Source organism: Numida meleagris, chromosome 3 (assembly GCF_002078875.1).
Source record: "Numida meleagris isolate 19003 breed g44 Domestic line chromosome 3, NumMel1.0, whole genome shotgun sequence".
Lineage (NCBI taxonomy): Eukaryota > Metazoa > Chordata > Aves > Galliformes > Numididae > Numida > Numida meleagris.
Window position 1 is genome coordinate 18,274,906 of NC_034411.1, and position 19,828 is coordinate 18,294,733.

Sequence of the window (19,828 nt, forward strand, 5' to 3'; positions counted from 1 at the left end):
CCTTGGGTGACCAGCAAACACATTAGAAGCAAAAAGGCCTCACAAAAGCAAAGGCTGCGTTCTTTATCTGAAATCAGCCACTTCAGTCCAATTCCATTCTACGAAGAACTGAAAGGCTTTTTTGTTTTTATTCCAAAGCTGAATGAAAACAATTTTTGAACTTCAACAGTTGTTGCAAAATGGAATTTTCATCTTGTGGACAGCACCACTAAGCATATGGTGTTACTGTCAAATAAATCTCGCTTAATATCAAAATGAATAACATGTACTAATTGCATTCTTCAGTGAATTTTTAACTCACTCAAGTCCTATCTTTTCTTGGCTAGAGAGAGATTTCAGCAAACCTAGGAGATTTGTGGCAGAATTGATTCTTTTTCACTATGCAAACATGTTTTGCTCTGTAAGCTATCCATTTTCCTCTGTTATTTGCATTGCTTTGCAAGGACCACAACAGCAGGAGAAAGTCAGTTTTATTCCTCTTCCTGGAAGAATTGAATGTCTTGCAAGAAAGCTTGTTCATCAGAACTGTACAAATCAGTTCTGTTTTTTTGGTTCAAGTAATTTGGACAATCTGGAGCAAAATTCTTATTTTTTCCTAAGGGGCTTAATCAATTCAGTGTTAGTGTGCTCTTAGTTATATGTTATTAGTAATGAAAGACTGCTAGATATTCAGCCATCACTGGCCACCTGTGAGAGCTTGTGCCTCCACTTCTGCAAATTTTGTATAAATTCAAGATTCCTTTTAGGTCTCAAATTTAATGTCCAGAATGTATTTTAATATTCTTAAACTCATGACATGCTTATGAAGTACAGCAGAGTAACTATCTCCATTGGGCATAAAGGGCGCTGAGGTTTAGGGGTGTGAAGACACATCCTTGAGTCATTTGGTGCATTCCTCATAAAATATGGAGCAAAATAAGGAAGTGAGTTGGAGTTTCTCAGCACCCAGCTCAGGTGAGACAAACACCCCCATCAGCTGTACCTTCCTCGTGTAGGTCACAGGTATGTCCAGATGTCAAAGAAGCTCTGAGGTTGAAGCACTCACACTTCTCTCCCAAACTTCTTTCTTTATGTAGGATAACTGTTCTGCAGTTTGTTTGCATTACGTTTTATTTTGAAACTTCTTTGTTCTTCTTGAAATAGGAACTGCACTCATACAGATCAGGCTGAACGAGTCATTTCAGCTCCCTTTGTCTCAGTTTCCCTTTCAATACAGTGAGAATTGTGAAACATCTATAAATGTATTGGGTGCCTATGGACAGAAAATAGCAGCTCCGTTAAATTTTACGTGACACTTCTTGGTATGGATTGCATGCTTTTTCTGTGTGTCAGCGTTCATGCCAAAAGATACAGAGCAATTAGCATCCGTAAACTAGCATCGTACTCTGAAGGGCTCTATCTCCATCCACAAAGCTGTATCAATTAACGAGCAGAAGACTTATGGCTGGAGCAAGGAGAAAAGCTCTCACAGCACTTCCCAGGGTTTTAGGCTGACTTGAGCTCCTTTTGTCCAACACTTGACAAGGGGCCCAAACTGAGAAGAAGGCTGGAGGGCAAAGGGCAAAAGAATGATACTAATTCACAAACAGCCTCATAAAACTATTCTTATTGGCTCTTTAAAAAGTTTTTACTGTCTGCCAAAATGACTGCACATGGATGAGGTCACCAAGAGCATTCAGCGATCCTTGCAGTGTGAGAGAAAGATTTGTTCACATTTTGCTTAAATCAATAGAGTGGGAAGTTCACGATCACATTTGGGCTATCTGGCCGCTGTCCATCTTTCTCCTTATCAGCCAGTCACCAGAAGTGGACAAATTTGTGCTTCAGTCTTAACTTAATGGTGTCCATAGGTTAAAAAAATACACGTGATCCAGAGGTTGTTCCCATAAGGCGCCGATTCCCAATTCAGCAAAGCACTTCAGGATGTGAAGTATCCTTGGTTTCATTTGTCATTACCTGCTGTTCCATACAGAGAGATCCTACTCACACGCGGGAGGATATCCTTCTGCACTACTGCATGTCAGGGTGAAAAACATGCTCTTGGTGCTTTCTTTTCCTTGCATAAGCTGCCTCATGAAGTAAACAAAAAAAAGATTGTTGAAGAACATCACTTGCCTTTCTGTTTTCAATAGAAACAAATCACTTTTCTCCTCACAGCTTTTTGAATCTCCTAAGTACATCATTTGCATATCAGATTACCATTCATTTCCAGTTCATATTTGAGTATATCTTGGACTTCCACTGAACTTTTGTCTTTTGTCATAACTTTCCTGCCCCATGCTTATCAAACAAAGCTTAACAAGCAGCTCATTTTTTCACTGTTTTTGTTTGTATATTTTGGTTTGAGTCGTGATATTTTAGTGGTTTTGGTGGTTTGGTTTTGTTCTATTTTCAAGGGTTTTGGGGGCAGATTTTTTGTTTGTTTGTTTTGCCAACCACAAAGCTAATTTAGTTATTTATTTGCTTTGGCAAATGATAAGACTTTTTTCACATAATTTTCTTGAAATTCTCATGTCACTCCAGTAAGCAACGAAGCCTGCTACCTCTACACACCCCTACACAATGATCACTTCATTAGTCACAAAGATTAAGCTGCAAAGTGAGAATAATTGTATTTTGTTGCTTTTTTACAGGACTAATAAGGACAGTTTTATGAGGTTGTTTGTGAATGAGCATCAACAACTTTCCCTTTGACCTCTGATCTCTCTAAGACCCTTGGCAAGAGCAAAACAAAATGACTGCAGCAGAATTATGAAACCATGGGAAATTCTGTGCCTGATTTTGTTTTGCTCAGCAGATGAAGCAAAGGGAGCAATTTCAGTGTTGGTTCCAAGCTTATTAATTAACCAGCTGAGGATTAAGCATTGGTTAGATAGTTAGCGTAGGTAAACTCTGAAGCAAAATGACAAAAGAGCACTAACCAAGCTCTTTAGAAATGCCAGTCCAACTAAACTAGGTTAATCTGAGCTTTGGATGCTCACGTTTTGATGGAAGAAGGCCACCTGGGAGAGTAAGTGGATAAAAGAGGGCCAGAACTGAAGGGGTCGTGTCTAAGAAATCCTTCTCTGAAGGCTGCAAGGACTCAGCTCGCTAATCCTTTCCTCAGTGGGAACACCAGCAAGGTGTCTGACTGCTATTATCATACACACTGCAGGAGAGTAGTCTCTTTAAAGCATCTGATCTGGTTGAACTTAACTACCAGGTTGACTACGAGGTTCAAAAGTGGTTGAGGGAAAGAACAAACAAATATTCACTTGTAGACTCACACACGCATGTGCGTGCACAAAGAACATGGTTGCATAAGCTCCATTTCCTTAGGAAGTCCAACTAAACATGAAATAAGTGCTTACACGAAACAGCAAAGCGAAGCAGTCAGGGCTTTTGAAGGGTTTCAGCCAGATCCTTGTCTTCTGTAAATCAGTACGGAGGGCAACGGAGCAGTACCAATTTAGGGCATCTGGCCCTTATTCTTGACTAGTCCATTGTATATCCAGTTTCTGCAAAATGAAAATGTCAGGTTTTTAGGCCAGGATCAAAGATGTGTTGGAAAGAAAGTTTGCTGGGGAATTGAAAACCCACAAGGGATAGACCATGAAGGCTAAATAATATTATTTTAAAGTAATGGCTACAACATTTTCAGGAAGCTCGCTTTCCCTGGATACATCCCATTTTAAGGCATCACTGTTCAGTCTCATAAAGAAAGCTATTGCTGACAAAATAACCCCCAGTTCTTCTTGCTGTTTCAATTACTGCATTGATCAATTTGAAGTGTCTGTTTTCGTGACATGGCTGTGAGTGTAAATGATCTGAAATGTGATACAGTGTTGCAAGATGATTTGAACCACTCTGCACCTTTCTTCCTCTCTTTAGAAGGATGATGGGGAGCCAGAAAAAAGAAAGAAACCTGATTCAGGAAAGCACCTACAACAATTACACACTTGATTTGGTGTCCTAAATAAAGTAACTGTGTTGTGTTTCATTTAACAACAAATCAAATAATAATAATAATAATAATAATAATAATAATAATAATAAAGGAACCATCAAGTTCCTTTGGCCACAGTTTATTAGACAGCTTTTGCTCTCAGGTGATCGATCTAAAAGGCCTTTGTAAGTTGCTAAGTATCTGCATATTTGTATCTCTGTCCTAGAGCAAAACATTGTCAGGCGGGAGCTGAAGACAGTGGTCCAAGCTCCAATTATTTCTACATTTTGTCTGCTTCCAGGCAAGTGGGACTTCGGTCTTTGCAATGAAATAAAGCATAGAGCCCGAAGTGAAGTAAGATCCAAACTCTTTAGGGCACAGAAGATAACTCTTAAAAAAGAATAACATCTAAGATTACAGGAACATTCATTTCTAATATGTTCATGGCACACTCCATAAGAAAGAGGTTAAATAGCAAAAGATTTTACATTTTGGTCAGTGGCTCCTGAAAAGCATTGAGAAGGGTACCTGACTATTTCTTTCTAATTTGGCCATTAGTGTTGACATTACCATACTGTATCATTTTAGAGAAAGTCACTACCCAGAATCACGCATGTCAGATGGAAAACAAGGCACCGCTCTCCTAATCAATGTAAACAAGATTTCTAAACTGAGAAAAGTCAAACAAAACCAGATCTGGTGTGATCTTTGTCCTTATCCAGTGAGCTGTCCCAATGGCTTGAACTTAATCTTCCAGAACCTGCCCATTATATATGCCCTTGATGATGTAAAGCCAGAATTTCCTGAGTGCCTGAGACTTTAAACAAGAAATCAGGTATGGTGGTGAGAGGCCAGGCACCAGACTTAGTAAACTAATCTGGATAGAACAGAGGTTTTCTGAGAAGGTACAAATAGTTCTACAGAGGTCAAACACATCTCTTGAAATGCCAAACAAAACAAAGAAACAAAAAATCATAGGTGAAAGCAGGACATGTGAAAATTATAACCCACTTTTGCATGAGTTTTTGGTTGCCCAACCTGCCATAGGCTTTTCTCAGCCCATTTGTTCATTGGTTTTTTTTTTTTTTTTTTTTTTTTTTTTTTTTGGGGTCACAAGAACTGCAGTAGAGAAATTAAAATCATACCCACCTGGTCACATTTTGGTTGAACTCATACTTCCACATGAGATAACCAGTAACTAGTTGATCATCAGTTACAGTAAAACTCAAACTCATCTAAATCTTTGCCCCAAACCCACATCAGATCCCAAGCTGTTCATGTTAAGTCCCTGCACTCTGCTCTGCACTGGTCACTGGAAGTGTATAGAAACATGGCTGACCAAGATGTGCTGAGAAGATATTCAGAGATGCTATTTTGTACTCTCAAAAATAGTTTTGATTCAGTCAAGTTTCAGGAAATCTTACAAGTTAGAGCTGACATCAGCTCCAAACCCAGGCTCCATGCACTTTTAGGCTTCTGGAGAAATTCAGGCATGGAGCCTCACTTGCCTGCTCACTCAGCAGCTTGATAGCAGGAAATCCAGGCTGCAAGTCCCTCTTAAGAAACCCTATGATGTGGCTGACTCACATCATATGAAATACTCCCCCTCCTGTAAATGATGCCACCAGTCCAATACAGCACAAAACACAGCCCTTCACAGCTATTCACCTGTCTCTTCATTGCTGTTTCCTCTAGTATTCCAGCACCCCTCTGGCATTTCTCATGAGAGCACCTTGTTATCTGCAGCCATGAAAATGTAGGTGAGGGCAGTAGTGGGGAGCTCCTTGTGCAGACTGCCTCGTACCCTTCCAAACATTTTCAGAATCCCTGTCTCAGTTGTTAGAAGAAAACGAAGCTGTACTGTTAGGAAAATTGTCTGAAAAGATGCAATGTTTGGCTTCTTTCTTCAGGTTCAGAATGTACTATGTGTTCCTTGGATAACAGACAACATGTTGGGTAGTTCCAGATAAGGTATCCAATAACTTTATTTTGTGTCCCCACTTTTCTTGCCCTTGTTCCAGAGAAAACTGGACGAGTGCCTGAAAAATAATTTTATTGTGAGGAGAGTTATTATGAAAACGTACTCTGCTATTTTTCATTGACCTCTAAAATGAACTCCCTAATTAAGTGCAAATGGGAAACTGACTTGGAGTGGGTTGTCTCTAATCTTGGACAAGACAGACGCTGTAAAGTTTACGAACTTGATAGACTGAACCTGCCAAAAGTCAATTTTGCTTTTCTTCCATAGACTACACAGAATATCTATAACATGTTGCTGAAAATTATGAAAAAAGGGGATTCCTTAGACATCTGTTTGCACTGAAAGTTAAAAAAAAAAAAAAGAAAAAGGAAAAGCAGATGATATTCCAGATGATAAACATTTGTGCTGATTAATCATTTCTGCAGTAGCTTTTATCTTCCTCTTAAAGGATCTTTTCTTCTTACTCAGCTGCAACGTAATTGTAAGAAATTGTACTCATTAGGAAAAAAATGATGTTCTTATGTGCCATGGAACTTATTTCTACAGAACTTAAATATGGGGAAACTGTGTTAACAGGGAAGAGTCTGAAATTATTTTAGTAAGCTACAATATAAAAATTTCAGTTCCTGCTGGAAGTGAATGTAACTAAGTCTTATGGGGAAGTTACAGGAAGATATGAGTACGTTACAAATGAGTGTGTGCATGCGTGCAGATAGAGTTCCCTGAGCGATGCCCTGCCTTGCTTCCTCTGCTTTTTTTTCTTTTTTTTTTTTTTAATTGACCATGATCTTGTGCCTTACTGTCATTTTATGGCCTTGATCTCCAGACTAGAGTTCTGTTTGTGGTCTCTGCAAATGCTCCTTCAGCTCAGGGGCTTCACAAAGGCAAGGGCTCTGCCAGGGTAGATCTAACATCAGGCCAGCAGGTTACACAGGATTTCTGTTACTGCCAGACTGCAAGGCATTAAGAGTAACAGAAAACAAGAGGACACCAAATACAACTGTGAAAGCTAAGGTAATTGAAATGCAGGGCATAGGATGACTCTACCTTCTGTCTGAAAACATTCATTTTTTTCCCAGACCTCTAGCTACATCTGTGTAACTTATTTCTCACAGTGGCAAAAAGTAGCAGTGGCTCTGTTGATAGGTCTCTCATGAACCTGATGGGAGTTCAGAATCAGATTCAAGAGATTTATTTATCAGTTTTATCCAAAAATATATAGGAAACAATATATTATTTGTGTTTTGTACCTGTTTACATAAAATCAAATACTGCTAGGCAATATAGATATGAAGTCTCTTTACCAACCCTCATAACATACTTCTTCTAGAAAGATCATCTTTCATCAGAAAGGAGCACTTTAGTTATGATTTCCTTTGAAGTCTTTCTTACTTCCCAGGGATTCTTTCTCTTAGAAAAGATTTACTCATGCTCCAGAGTTCTCTTAACAAGACTTTTATTTAACTCTGTATTTTTGATCTTCATTTGTGAGTAGTGTAGTGCTGTCAGGCTTCTTGGTAGCAAAAACAAAGAGCCAGTTTCTACTTTTGCTTCTGCAAACTGAGCCAAGTTAGAAAGTAGTGTTACTTCTGTATGAGAAGACTGATGCTTCTCTCACAAAAACGCTGTTGTGGTAAATGACATTTACATTTAAGAAGATTTGCGGTACTCTAAAATGAAGAAATAGGGAAAGAAATGTCAACTGACATGAGAAGGGTCATTAATGTAGATTCTGGGGTAAAAATTTGCTCACACTTCTGTGCTGTAGTGCCTACAAATGTTTCTTTTCTTTTTTTTTTTTTTTGTAGCTTTCTTTGCATACAAGTGCTAAGAAACATGTAAGCATGCATACATATTGCATGTAGTATATCTAAGGATTGTGTGGGTGATTTTAGAGTGCTCTAAATACAAGGGGAGCAGGACTTTTTCTCCAACACAGATTTACTACCTGCTATTTGGCAAAAAAAAGTAACTTTCCATTTTTAGCACTCTCTCCTGCAAGATGCTGAATGGCCTCAATTCTCCTGATGCCTAAAACCTTGTAGCACATGGCCCTAACTATGGTAATACGATGTGCACAAACCAAATGGTGCCTCACCAGTACACAGATGGTACTTTCACTGAAATAGTGGCCACACGTGCTGGCACAAGAAGATATTGCTGTGTAAGCTGCGTATAGAAACCACAACTAAATTTTACTGTGCTACAAAACTGTTCCTTAAAACTACTTTCAATGACAAATGTCATCATTTATTCTAGAAGATCAAAACATGACAGGGAAGTCCATCTGTGCTATTCAAGGCCTTCATGCTGCCAAACATCTTAAATATAATCCAATTTTTTTTATGTTTACTTATTAGCACCTAATTCTGGGTTACATCACTGAAATCTTTCTTAGAACATTGGCGCTTTCCCAGCAAGCCTATTTGATACAATGCCTCAATTTTGGCTCTATCACAGTCTTTCCCTCTGGATGTAATATGAAGGAGTTCCTGACATTTACAGAACAAGCACCTGCTGAAGTCCCCTGGGCATTTTGGGTCCAAGAAGGACAATAAAAAAAGGCTTATCTTGAATGTAGGACTTGGTAAACTGACTTCTTGTAATTGGAGTGCATCATGATTCTGCATTGGGGTTGTTCCCTAGAGCGAGCCCTGAATGTCAGGTGTCACACGAGCGTGAGAACACTTACCTAATAAACAGAAATCTCTGTGACAGTCTCTCTACTGAAATTTTCACCTCATAAATATGTCACTTTAGCGCCATGTTCTTTTTGAGAATTTTTCCACTAACTCTGATGAAATGGAACTATCCTTGATGTTTTCAAAGACCGAGCTAAGCTTCCATTTATGCTTGTAATGGAGAGAGAAAATATTAATAAAAAAGAAAAAAAAAAAAAAACAGGTCCTATTTTAGGCTCGGATACGTTGGACTACCATTTTCCATCTTCCTTTTCTCCTGAAAGGGCTGGTTCTGGGGGCAAATATTGTCGTGGTGGAGAGAGAGTTCCGTCAGTTTGTCTTTCAGCTTTCAGAGCTACAAAAGCTTTGGAGGAATGGTAAGCAGTGGAATAGGAGACTGGCATTTTATTTCAGGTTCCGTTAACAGATTTCCTTTGTGGCTGTCTAGGCAATCTTTTAGGTCCAGGCTTTCCAAAGTGATCAGTGAGACATTTCACAAATTAATTCTGAAGGTTGGTCTGTATGACATCCAACTGTTCATGTTGCACATCCTCAGTTCATGCCTCTTACAGAATTTGGCAGCGCACTCCATAAGCACTAACTGCAAATACAAAACAAATATCTTAAGTGTGATTTTCCTTCACATCATAGCAAAGATGAACTCGATGCTGAGTATACAGACATTCTTCAGAGTAGGACAGGGATTACTGAAAGAATTCCAAGTAGGAAGGGCTGAAAAGTGAGGAGCCCTTCAGTTTAGGGGAGAAAGCTAGCACAAGAAACAAAAAGAGCAAAATAATGGAAAGGATGGAAGGAATAAATAATGATGCTGTTTTGCATTTCTTTATAGATGATGCCAATGTGCCAAAATGTCATCTTCTGGCAATTACACAGACTACTGGGCTAAATGAACTTCTGCTTGAATTTCACCAGGCAATTCCTACAGCAGACACGGAAATGTGATGTGTGATGTAGACCAAACTGAGGTCCTGCAAATGTGTTCTCAGCCATTACTCATCTTATGGGAGTGCAATGCACTCTTAAAGATTTGTAAAGTGCTTGAGATTCTCTTATACAAGGTGTGAAAAATTGTAAGTGTGTGTGAGTCCATGTGTGTCTGCACGTGCTTCCTTGAGAGGCTTTTAATTTATAGACAGAGACTTTTGCACACAAGCAAATGCAGCCATACATAGTCTCATGTCCTTTTGAATTAACACATCTGGCCAGAATTCAGTGTTCTGGACTGGAACCATTCAGATAATGAAAGAGGAAAATAATAAAAGGATTAGTGAAGCAAAGTGGGAAGTACAAGTGAACTCAAAGAACCTGAAGGTGTCTGGATCTAGTCTATAGAAAATGTATGTTATGTGTCAGATTTTGTCCCAGTATCTGCCTAGCACAACTCTTGACACTGTTCCAGTCACAGCAGTATCTGCAGGCTCTGTATGATACGATGTGGAAGCTTGCACACCCTTACAAGTAGTCTCCTGGGCAGCTATTTTCTATTTTCTGTGTCTTGCTTTTAATACTATCAATACAACAGCAGTTATGCTCAAGGTTATGTGTCATGTTCAATTACAGGCTGATCATGTCACATTTCTCTTATACCTTGGAACTGGCTTCAAAATCAGTGATATCTCCTCTGTAAAATCAAAGGGATGAGTTATAGAACGGGGTAGTTCCCATGTGAGAAAAAACAAGTTAAGGATATTAATTAATAAAAAAAGGGAACGTAAAGTTCTTTTAAATATTCCTCGCATGGAAGTTTAGCCCTATGGTTAAAGAGCATTTGACACAGCTGTTCTTATGCTTAAAACAAACTCTTTGCAAATGAGGAAATAATTCATGAGGGTTCACTTATCATCACATTTGCTCTAATCGAGTTTAGTAAAGGAGATAAACACAGAGTCTAATTGTTGAAATACTAACCAGCTGGCACAGAGGACAGCTTTTTCTTTGCTGTTTAAACAGCAAAATTGAGACTCCATTTACTAACAGAAAATCAGAGTATTTGACAGAAATGGTGTCATTAAAGCCTGCTTAGTAACTGCGCGCCAGTGGAATTCACCCTAACCCCTAGGAGTTTTCAGTGCCTATGACATTGTCAGCACAGTGTAGGAAAGGTTCAAAAGGGAAATATGTGCCTAGAAACTGGGAATGGACTTAAAGCTCCACAATCACCAATGCCAAAGACCACACCTGCCAGCAGACACTTAGATATGATGTCTGCCTTACCCTATTTTAACCTTAAGTTTTTCTTCTATATGAAATGAACACAGATTCACGCAATACAGAGTTGTAAACAATGCCCATACCTTGCTCAGAAACAAATAATTTCTTCCATGTCCTTCCCCTTCCATTTCCCCTAGATTTAATAAAGTCTGCCTTTAGAGCACAGAGCAATTTAACGTTGCTGTTGATGACTTTCACGCTTCAGTCTTCAGCCCACTGAACTGGGCTCCTTCTGGCTTCAGCAGCACAGTTTTGGGGCTCTAATGATAACATCTTAAAGGCCATTTCTGATATGTTCTAACCTGTTAACCTCTTCTTTCTCCTGCTATTACAGTTAGAGAAGATAGGAGTAAGAACAGTATTTGTAAGGGAAACACGGTGTTCTTGGTTTCACTTGTAAGTACACAAAAATCTGGGAGTAGGGAGGTGTGAACTGTTTGATTTGCAAGTGCACAAATCATCTGCCAAGATCTCAGTGAACTTTGTCAGGAAGATGGCTTCACTCTCTGCCTGGACTAGTCCAAAGGGCATTTCCCTAGCCCAGATCAGGATCTGCAACCATTTATAGAGCTGTTCAGGAAATTGAATCTTTTTCCTTTGAAAACAATACAGACTTTCCTGTATTTCAATAAAATCATTCCCAATCAAAGAATAGAACTGGGAACATACCAACCCCCCCTGTTTCAGTTGCTGAAAACAGAATACCACCCCTGCCTTCACCCAGCCCGAAATTATATTTCACTTGCTAGCAACATCAACTACGAAGATTGAGTTTGCTTGTTTGAAAGTTTCTTCTTACTGAATTTTTTCAACTAGTTTTTAATAAGCAGGGTCTTGAACCTGCTCATGTTGAAGGCCAAAGGAGATCTGGCACAGCTTCAGTCCTGTAGTGATTGAAATGAGGATTTCCCCAGATGATCTCTTGTGTTAGTATCCTCTATACAAGAGTATATATATAAAAAAAAAAAGAGAACTAAAAATGAGCATAATGGAGAAAACATCCAGAAAGCATTGAATAGCAGGCAGCAGATATTCTCAGCATAGGGATCTGTACATTAACAGCAACCCAGTTTAAACAAAGCTTACAAAAAATGTTACATGCTCTTTTTGGCTTCAAGTACAGATAAAGATATGATACCTGTTCCTTTCCACAGCACCCGGGACAAACAGCAGTGACCCTCCCCAGAGCTTTCATGTATCAGTATTGACCTGCTCCTCTGAAACCACTAATCCTTGACTACTTCTGAATGAAACAGAATATTAAAAGAGATTTCCTCCTGAGCCTAGTAAAGAGCTTGAAATTCTTCCAGCTCTGCTAGCCTGCTAATCCTTAAATTATAGATGTTTTTTTAATCTGGTCTAAGTGGGTGTCTCTGCTTTTAGTCACTGACAGACATGCCTTAATTTTGGTGACTGTTATCCTGGAGTTTCTTCAGCTGTATGGTGAAGGCTAAGATACATCTCTAGGCTCATCATATGGCCATCATTTAAAAAAAAAAGAAAAAAGAAAGGAGGCTAATTAAGATTTTAAAAAGTAGGTGATTAGGAACACTATTACAGGCAAAGCTGTGCAAAAAGAACTTTCAAAGATTTAGACATTGAATAGCAATAGTCTTTGAGTCTTTTAGAAGATATCAGCCCTAGAGCTTTATTTAGGTTCAAACTTAGTGCCTGAATTTTAGAAGCTTAACGATCTGCCTGTGGCTTGCTGGGCCAATACTGGGAGCCGGCAGGCATTCAGCCCATTGGAAAAACCAAGCCAGTTATCTAAATCCGGCCTGCAGAAATCTAATCTTAGCCAGAAGTTTGCACTATTTGTCAGCACACAACTCTTCCTTTTCCCCTCAGAGGTTTTCCAGATTGCATGTATCACATTTCATTGGGGACTCCTCTTATTTTTTGAGTAGCCTTATGCTGTTTTTTTTTGGTTGGTTGGTTGTTTTTGTTTTTGGCCAGTTCTGTCAAGAGATTTCATAAGGTAACTTCATTAAACTTAAGGAAGTTACCACACTGACAGTTTGCAGTGTGTTGTGAAAGGTGTAGTGACTTGGAAAGTCTGACTTGTTGTCAAAATGAAATGTGCTAGTGCTGTGTGTAAAAACCCACTGGCCCCCCAGGGAAAATAATGAAAATATTCGGCAAAGACACAAGCCTGCCTTTGTATTGTGTGTTTTCTGCTTCTCCTATCTTTGCTGCGGAGACGCTTGCATAGAAAATTAAGGCTTTAGTTTTCTCTTTTCCTTGGTAAAATAGAACACAGGGTATGGTGGGATAGCAAATTAGCCAGTTGTGTAGACATGTATCTGTTAAAAGCAGTTAAACTTCTCTCATTTGCAAGAAATCTGAGGTATCTTTAGGGGTTGTGCTGCATAGCAGCCTCCTTTGCAGAGTCCAAGTGTTGGTTCATGTACTGACTCCCACAGTCCCACTGTCTGATGTGCTCCTAGAGACTCCCAGAATGTCTGGAACTAAAGAATAAAGGTGCTAGAGCAAGTTCCCCATGGATCTACATCTATGAAAATGTTCGCTGTCATTTTACCTGTTGTTAAAGATACTTTTTCTTACATGAGGCGCCTAGCTTAACCTACAAGTGTATACATAGGCTCCTATGTCGCCTAAGCATGTTGAAAGGGAAGGAAAATCAGTTTTTGAAAACCAATACAACTGCTGCTCTTCTCTCCAGGAGAGGCTGTGGAATCATCTCACTTTTCCCCTGTCCATCACCACCACTTTGACAGAAGAGTGGTTGCTAATGTGCTGTTTGCTCTTCCATGCTCCTCATGTTGGACAAAAACATTTTTTCTTTAAGGGTGACCTTAAGGTAAAAAAAAAAAAAAACTGTGTGATTTTGTGTAACACTGAGCTCCACCTGAGTTTGCCTGAACTCTGTGGATTCTCAAAGGAGATGGTTACTGTTTTCCAGTTACAAGGCAATCTCCCCTGTATGAGAACCGCAGTGGCTGATGTTTGTAATAAATACCCTGAAAAGAAAAGAGATACCAAGCAGCTTTTGCTCTATCACAGTAACACAAATTGCTATTTTGAAAGAAAAAGACTGATCCACGGCTTCAAGGAGGACAAAGATACAGACCTCACTGAAGCTAATGATAAAGCACTCATGAACGTTATCAAAATCAGGGCTTCATCATTTCCTTTCTGTGTATGGGTGTGAGGTACATTTAAATGTCATCCTGCACTTTGAGGGGAGAAAAAGCTTGCTCACTGCAGTAGCTGATCAGCCTGGACTTTGATGAGCAGCGTTTTGCTCACTTGACTTTTCTTTCAGAAAAGCTGCTGTTCTTTTCCCTGACCCATGTAAGACGATACCTCATTTGTTTATGTCCAGTCTCAGTTGCTCTCATGGCAGCTCTCAGGAGCTGGGATGCTGCTGATTGCACCCTGGGTGAAGTACTGGTCCTTGCATTTCAGCTCAGTATACCTCTGATGAATGAGTCACATTTAAACAAGGAATCCATGCTGACTCTTGAAAGATTAACAGTTAAAAATTCAAGGTAGGATGACTGTGTCTGGCAGTGCTTTCACTGATATGCCATTAACAGACCAACAGCAATATAAGATAAGGCAATGTGTTTTAGAAAGCAGGAATCATAAATTACACAAATGTAACAGTAGATCTTTCACATGCAGTATTATGAAAGTCATTTACTGTATGCAAAACACTTTCTCCTTTGAGTTTTTCCTCATCTCTTCAATTTGTACTCACTCTTCTTAGAAACAGAAATTATAATAAAAAAGTTTTTTCTGATAAAGTTCAGACCAGTGTGAGGTCAAAGCTAAATAAATCCATTAAAAATCTTTTTTTTTTAATGAAGAAACCAATCATCCTCTACTGACAAAACAAGATGCTAATGCTATATCCATCTGGGAGCAGACTTAGCACAGAGTTTTCTTCCTGTTGCACCCCTGCTGAAACACATTAAATACGGCAGGTGCACAGTACTGCATGGTTTTCTTTCTTCACTCCAAAGGAAATCATAAGGGAAATACATTGCTGGCTTCTGAGGTGCCCTGTGAACCAACAGAGAGAGAAAACGGGCTAACAAGTGGCCAGCAGAGACAGTAGCTCAAGGGGGGAGTATTGAGCACAGTGACCAGGCCGAGTTCCAGACCCTAACCCAGGCCCAGATTCAGACTCAGGCTCAAGCCTAGGCCCAGGCCCTGTGGGTGCAGCAGGCCCTTGTCCCAGTGGGGTACATTAGGCTCCGTAGCCATGCCAGGGCCCCTGGGGAGCTGGCAGCCACCAGGGGCTGATAGAGCTGTCTGTCAGTTGCGGCAAATCCACTAGAGGCCATTGTGACACAGAGTAAAGGGTGACTGGCACAGCATTGCAAACCAGTGTGCCCCAGCAATCCTCTTCTCAGAGCTCAAAGTGATGAGTTAGGGAGTTTATTAAGTAGAGATTCTGGGGATGGCAGAGTGGAGAAGTGATTCCTCTGGAAGTTGCGACATTTCCCATGTGTTGTGGAGGAAATGTTGTTAGGCAGAAGCATTGATTTGCTCATTTAATTTGTGTTTCAGCAATACACAGTGTATCTGATTGTGGCATTTGGAACAGGATGTACAGTACTGTGCAATTGTTTGAAATAGAGAAAAACTTCCTAACGATTTTCTTCCTATTTACTGTATTTTAGAAAAGCAGTTGCTTAAGGACTGTTGAGGAAATATTGCGATGGCAGTTAGAAGTTAATGAGTTTGCACTCTCCCTCCTACCCTCATATGAAAACAGGGGCAGAAAGATGCGATTTTTGAAAGAAAAACGTGCTTATGTTGTATGTATGGTGAGATCTCGGAAAGCGTAAATTTGCTAGTGCTGTAAAGAGAAACGTAGTAACTGGGAAGAAAAGGAATAAAATCAGAGCAAACAGAGCTGTCAGAAAGATAAGGCAGTAGAGTGGAAGGGGAAAAAAGAGATACATGTAAGGCCACAAGAGCCAGTATGCCCGAAAGCAGACAAGCATCCAGCTCTAACTGCCAGGCTTGCCCTCCGAAGAGGGCAGTTTTCATTTCCGTTTTTCCCTAAAGCTACTTGAAGATGCAACAATAGTAATTTTATGAAACAGAATAAGGGGGTCAACCAAGTATGAAAAGAGGCATCTTCCATGGAAAAGAAATCCCTCCAAATTGGCTAATTAATATTACTGAGATAATTCTTTGTGCCTTTTGTGTTAAGTTTTATATACTATATAAAACACGCACAAACATTTATATGTATGGAGAAGTTGTTTCAGAAATCAGTATCGGAACTTTTAACATCTTCATGAAAACAAACAAACAAAGAAGGTCTGAGATGATACAGTGTCTTTACGGCAAACATTAATTCATGTGGTAGTAATATCATAAACTTTCTTGCACTGGGGTTAAGGGAGCAATAACCTTAGCAAGCCTTTGTCTGATCTTCCTGAGACTGACATAAATCAGGAACAATTCTACTGAAGTTAACAGATTTGACAATCATGTAAATTGTTGTATGTGGGTGCATGATGAGGCTCTCAATCTCAGGGGAAGCATGAACATTGCCTCTCTTGCCATTCTTACCTGAAGCACCTGGAAACACATTCATGTGTGGAAAATACTACTCCGGAAAATGGGATAGTTTCTTGCATGTCTGAAGGGACTGATCCCACCTGTTTTTAAGGCTGTGCAACGGCTGCTCATTGTGTGAGGGTGTTGGGGAACCTGGTCAGAGAGTAGCTGTCAGCATCAAGTCCAAAATTAAGGAAAGCAGGAAACGCTGATTTATTACCCCCAAAAAAAGCAAATCTTTTATTTATGAAATGGAAAGTTTGCACACACATGTTTTTAGACAAGAATATTCTGCGGAGTATGTGGGAGAGAGAGAGCAAACAAGGAAGGCATGCTAGATAGGCAGAGTTTTTTAAATAGAAAAAAAAAAAACCCACACATTTAATGAACAAAGCATAAAATCTGTACCATAGACCCCATCCTTTTAAAGATTTAGAAAGCTAATATAATATGAATACAGGCCTATAATCTGGCCTTCAAAGAAAAAAAGAAATAATAATAACAATGTAACCTCATTCCCTGTATTTCCTCATTTCCTTAGGGCCACAGTTTCAAAAGTCTTAAAAAAACATAGCAACAATACATTCCAACACTTCCCTCTGATTATGGGAAAGCACCCTGCCCTGCAAGCCTAGGTAAGTGTTGACATGCTCAGTACCTCCAGCCCGATCCTCTATGAGCAGTTAGAAGAATGGGTCACATGTGTGGATGATGGGGTTGGGTGTTTGTTTCAGCTGTTGGGCCTGACACAGCAAGCATTTAAATTAGACTGAGGGTTTGGTATCTTGAGAAGTTTCACAGGTTTTTACAGAAATATGGTGTGGTAATTAGCAGTACTGCAAATAAGGTTTTGAAGAACTGAACTGTTTCTGCAAATTTGGATCTTTGTTTGCATTGACAGGTTAGTCTGATTCCTTTTAGACTAAAAGCCCCCCCCAGCTGGTCTTTTAAATGACCTGTGAGGCCCTGTCCTGTGATAATGCCGCCCTGCCTTCCCCAGGCATATTCCTCCATCTACACAGCAGCCTTGGACTCTTTCTGGGGTTATACATGACCTCAGGGATCTATCAGCATCAAGCTTGCTAGAAGATGGATGGCTCAGAGAAAAGTGAGAGAAGAGTCAGACTTGGTTGGAAATGTTTAGCAACTTCTCTTGGGAAAGCTAGAGAAAGCCTGAATAACTGACAGGAGCAGAAGCAGGCACAGGCAGACCTCTCACACAAACTCTGACTGAAATTGAAGAGATATGCAGACCCCAGTGAAAGCACCAAAACAAACAAAACACCACTGTTTTAGTAATGAACAGGAGCATCTCTACTTGTGTTAAATATTTTGTTCAAGAGTCTTAGGTAAATCTTTAGGTATTTACCTTTGTTCTGTGATTGAGTAAACTGAGGCATTAGGAATCATTTGGCAGCTGACTTTGTATAGATAACAGCTGCAGTGCTGGATCTGTAATCTACCAGCCCTCATCACTGGGTGACTGTTTCCCTGTGCATCCAGAACAACAACAACAAAAATCACCTTTATTTAAGCAATATCAAGCATGGGGCTGTGGTTTTGTTGGCTATTTTTTTCTTTATTTATTCATTAGAAGATATTTCGATCTGTTTTCCTCTTGTCTTTGAATGTCATTGGGCAAAGTTCTAGTCTAGTGCTACCACATTCCAAGTAGCTTCTAGAAACTCATATAATTTGGTCCATTCCTGGAATTTAAAATAAGAGGACACAAAATTGCTTTGAACTGTTGATTCACCAGCTAATTTTGGTTCAGGTAAACCCTCTGAGGGCTCTGGCTATGTTTATGATTTTGTAATAATTATTCAAAGTAGTACTATCAAAACAACCTCTCCCCAGCCAGGACAAAGCCACATCATCACCACAACGTTTTGGTGACTTCAGCAGAACATGTTATGACAGAAATGGTTCAGACTTGAGAGTAGCTACTTCCCTATTTTTTTTAATTGTCTCCCTGTGCCAAGAATATTTGCCCTTCTTCTTTTATACACATGAAACAAAGTCCTCCCTTACACTTAGCTTCACAACTGCATTTTCCAAGGCTCGGAAAAGACTTATTTCCAGCTCATGCTGTGGTTATCTGGAGAAAAGCTTTTTGTGTGCAGTGAAGAGTGCATCATGCTTCAGCCATAATGGGAATGTGCACAGCCTTGTGAAGTTTCTCAGAATGACTCAAAGAGTGGAAGCAAATAAAAAACCACAGAGATATTTGTATCTTAAATGTGCTTCAAGTAACTGCATTATTACCACAGCACCTCCTAGGCTTCCCGTTTTTGTAGATTGCACATTGTCACCACTTCCTAAATAGAAGTATTTATTTATTGAAACTCAAGCATTTTTTTTTAACACCTCACATACAAAACACTTCTCCTTATCCAAGTCATTAAGGCCAACATCTCCAAATTTGGATGCCTGTAGCAACCCACTCTCACACTTATTTAGATTTGCATGCAAGTAGCCTTGTTGTTTATAGAGCCAGCTAAAGCATTTGTGAAAACCAGACTTCTAATTTCTTTGTTTGCCTGGTTTCAGAATTAGGCTCCGGCTCAACAGCGCAACTAAAACCCCAGGTATGAGACAAGAATCCTGAGTTATGCCAGAGGTTGCAATGAGCACATTCATATAATTAAGTTTAAGAATAAACTTGAGGGAAGTGCTGAATATGAGGCTTTGTTGCCTACTACTGACAGATGTAGAATTGAGGTGAGATTTCTGTACGAGCAAAAGTAATGTGGTCATGTCTAAGCATAACTGGAGGGCGGTTCCAGGCTTAATTCCCACTGACCTCTTCCAGGATCCCAGCACTGGCTCTTAGGTTTGGAAATTCTGATATGAACATCGTTGTGTGCTCAGTCATTAAACCCCAGAGCTGATGAAGGCAAGTATTTTGTGAGAAGCTGTTAGCTGCTTGAAAGCTTTCTGTGAGAAATACCAGTGATCTCTTCCCTTACAAAAGGAGAATGTGTCAAAATTACTTTTTGTCTGTGACAGACCACACACTTGCTCCCATCTGCATGGATGAAATGTAGCTGGGGCTGGAGCTGTAAGGAAGACACACACTGGAGCCATGGCAGGAGCTGAAATCTGCCTTGAGTGACTGACAGCTGCCATGTCCCAGATCCACAGTACTCCTGGTATGAGCAATGAACAGTAGTGAGCTGGGGAAGTGGCAGACTTTATGTTTGAATTTTGCAGGTTTAAGCCCCTGCCAAACCCATAGTGTCAGCCAAAACCACAGAATTTCAAAATGTGCCTTAACAGCAAACCGAAAAATCAATATGCCTTCCTCATTTTCCTGGAGCATGACAGAAAGCCCATTTAGTCAATAGCTGTCTCTCCGTCAGTCTTGGTGGTCATTGTATAAACTCCTGATGGATAAAATTAAACAGAGGGAAAATAAGGAATCTACTCCCACCCAAAGGGCACCTTTCTGATAGGAGCTCCCCT